Genomic DNA, 3,675 nt, shown 5'->3' with positions numbered 1-3,675 from the left:
GGGTCCTTGAGTTGCTTAGGATTTATCGAGGATTTGTCAAAATGCAACAAAACATGATATGCAATGATGATCTATGTATAACATTCCAAATTGAAAATTTGGGATGTTACATGATATGTCGATAGTATGCTTTGGATTATTTGTTGGATATTGCTATGACTTGGATTACAGGTTAGTAGATGATAGCGGAGTATCAGTTATCACTGTTATATGTTGGGGATAAATTCCGTCATTAAGTTGGTCAGGTGCCATCGAACTGGGCTTTTTCCAGTGCAACCATATTTGCCTTTTATGGGAAGGCCCTAATGCGGTCTATTGTCATGCCTCTCGCCGGTGCCTCCAACGAGGGAAGGTTATGGGCGTGCGTTACCCTGGCCCGGTAAGCAGACATAACCTTGTGTGCCCATAATTGGTATTGAGATCTCTTGTCCCCATTTGGGACCGTGTGTGTTTTGCCACGACGGTGGCCGTTGATGCCTTTGGTAGGCACGGGGCCACCCAGGACTGAACCCTAAAGGGGTGTTGGTCGGAGTGACCGGGAGAGTGTCATGGCAGTAGGTCGGTTTTGTCGGAACGCCGTTGGTCCACCCGAATGGGAATGCGAGGCCATGGGTTCTGTGGTGTGGGTAAAGTGGGCTACCTCTGCAGAGTGTGTGTGTTTAGTCTGTCGATAGCCGCGTCCTCGGTCATCGGCATAAGTTCGTAGTAGGTCGCACCATTCGATCAACACTCACATGATGGAATGCCTTATAGGTGATGTGTATTTTGATATTAGGAGCATTAACAGTTTGGCAGGATGTTGATGATGATGTTGGATGATCTTGAGGATGATCATTCAGTTTGCGATGTGGTCACGAGGTGATCATGTGGATGTTTTGATCACGAGGTGATCAGGTCGATCATGAGGTGATCGAGATGTTGTTTTTGTCTCGCTTTTTTAACATGTAACTGAAGGTCGGACGTCTCGCAATATAAATTTTGAACTATGTTGGGAGGAGGATGTGAACTTTTTGCAACAAACCTTTTAGGCTTTTAGTTTTTAATTCTTTTATCCTCATCTAAAATACATCCCGTGTAGTAGTTGAACTTCCTGTTGTTTTCACCTTGAACTTTTGTCACGTATTTTTGTTCATAGTTTCTCACCCGTTCATCGGAGTTGCACAAATGATATACCGTGCCGATTACCTCTCTCACAAGAAGTTTTGAACTTTCCTGTGCCAAGCACCTGAACTTCTAGCAACTGAATTTTTATACTTTCACTTTTTATTCTATTTTCTCGTGTGAAAACACACACCATGCAGTACGTGAACTTCTGAAAGTTATGAATTTGAACTTCTCTCTGTTTCGCTTTAGTAACAAAAAAATCTGAGTTTTTTATAGACATCGAACCACTATAACCTTTATATTGAACCTTTTTGTGTTTTTTTAGAAATATGAATTTTTTTGAAGTTTTGCTAGAAACATGAAACTTCTTCGTTATTTCGAATAGATCTTATTGGTCTTATTCTGAGTGTTTAAATAAATATCAAACTGCTCCACTTTTTTAAAAACTGAGTGTTTATATAAACCCGAGTTCTTTTATAAATATCGAACTTCTCTATTTTTTGTAATTTGGACTTCTTGGTTTATTTCTTTTAGTAATGGAAAAATTCTAGTCTTGTAATAAATATTTAACCGGTCCGTTATTTAAATTCAAACTTCTTGAATTTTTTATTTTGAAATGGGGAATTTTTTTATGAATTTAGAAATGCTCTATTTTCAAATAATCGAACTTCTTATTTTTTGTATTTTGAACTTCCTGTTATCATTATTTAATAACAAGGAAAATCTGAATTTTGTATAAACATTGAACTTCTCTTTTTTAAAAATTTGGATTTCTTTGTTTTATTACTTTTAGTAATGAAAACATTGCTATTTTTTAATAAACATCAAGCCGCTCCGGGTTTTAAATTTGAACTTCTAGATTTTTTTAAATGGAGAAGATCCCTTTTTATAAAAAAAAATTGAGATGCTTTATTTTATTTAATTTGACTTTTTTGGGTTTTGTAACAAACATTGAAATTCTTCGTCTTTTAAATTTGAACCTCTAGGTTTTTTCTAGAAACGGGAGTGAGCGACCACAACAAAAATAAATTGTATCTCTGTACGGCTGCATTACATTTTGTGTGAGATACAAGCTGTTGTTTTTGTAACATCAAACTGCTCATTTGTTTTAATTTGACCTTCTTCTTTTTTGTTTTAGAAATGGAGAAACCCAAAAAATGTGTGTACGAACATCTTTTTTAATACAAACATGAACTTTTTATCATCGACCTCTGTGAGCTTCCATGGTTACAAAGACGTTTTTCAGTACAAACATTTTTTTGACGTAACATAATTTTTTCTTGGAGTGTACACACTTTAAAACATAGTATAAAAATTCAAAATGAATAAAAACATACACTTAAAAAAACTGGTACCAACCCAATTAAAAAGGGAAGTGAATTTTTTCCACCACACATTTCCTTATCGTCACTACCACACTCATCTCTTACTCTCTCTCCATCTTATCTTGGTTCCTGGTGCGCACAAACCATAGCAGCGCTTTCACTTGCATTCTAGAAGAAGAAAATTTGAGCAAGGATATAGCTGCGCTGCCCACATGCAAGGAGTCTGACTGCGAAAGAGGAACGCCAGCTGCTTGGGGAGCTCGCCGCGAGTCTGACAACCAAAGAGGCGTGCGAGTTTGCGTAGCCGCGGGGAGCTTGTCCAGGCCCACATGCCCAGGGGAAGGCCGGTGCAGGTAGTCAGCGGCGACGCATCAGTGGCCTGGACCAGTGCGTGCGTGCAACCACGCGGGAGGAAGAAGGTCACCAGCTTCACGGTGGTAAGTCCATCGCCATACATGAGTAAGAAGGCGTACACAGGAGGCCAGGGGCGATGGCGCGCGGCAAGCCGACGGCTGCACGCAGAGTTTTATCAGGTGGTTAACTCCAGAAGTCCGGGGGTTGGCGCCCGCAGGTGGATGGACGGCCGCACACACAGGAATCCGGGCGACGAGACCCCGTCTAGGAGGTGCGGGCTGCCGTTGGTGGTCGTCTTCCATGACCGCGGCGGCGGTTGGTTTTTTCTTTCTTTTTCAGCTCCCGTTTCAGTTTATGTTCCTACCTATTGTCTAAATATATTAAGAGAGATCTACGGTCTAACGAGGAGTTGGATCGGCGTAAAGAACAAGACAAACGTGATATTATCTCTATAAGGATGGTTACGAGGCTCTGCTCTTTTTTTCTTTATTCAATATCTATTTTTGTTTCTTCTATTCTGCTAATTGTTGTCTTGAATGTATCTTATGATACACACTTTGCTCTCTGCGGATCACACTCAGCTTACTACAACCGAGGATAGGATTGGTTGCACAACGCATGCTATCCATTTGTTATTGGTGATAGGAAGATGGCTCAATCATTAAATTAGCATTGAACGACTTACTTCAGAAAAAACTTAGAGTTAACCATCTAGTGCGAAAGTGCTAGTTTCCCCCTCCCAGAGGTGAGAAGGGAGATATGAGCGTGGCGGTATCTTTTTCTCTTTTGATAGAAGCCCGCATGCCCACTCTTCTATCCCACCTATATAGGCAAAGAGATCTGAATCAAAATATGAAGATAATCATGAAGATAAACCAACGTTGAAGACAAA

General features: G+C 40.1%; 1 long non-coding RNA gene across 1 annotated transcript; it reads left to right on the top strand.

Moving 5' to 3' along the window:
• Positions 1 to 2,004: 2,004 nt before the first annotated feature.
• Positions 2,005 to 3,336, top strand: LOC109775587 (uncharacterized). The gene is made up of 2 exons (XR_002235832.4): positions 2,005 to 2,866; positions 3,001 to 3,336. It is a non-coding gene; the product is annotated as an uncharacterized lncRNA (long non-coding RNA).
• The last annotated feature ends 339 nt before the right edge of the window (positions 3,337 to 3,675 follow it).

Source organism: Aegilops tauschii, chromosome 5, assembly GCF_002575655.3.
Source record: "Aegilops tauschii subsp. strangulata cultivar AL8/78 chromosome 5, Aet v6.0, whole genome shotgun sequence".
NCBI classification, from domain to species: Eukaryota; Viridiplantae; Streptophyta; class Magnoliopsida; order Poales; family Poaceae; genus Aegilops; species Aegilops tauschii.
This window is presented reverse-complemented; position numbering and strand designations above follow the sequence as displayed.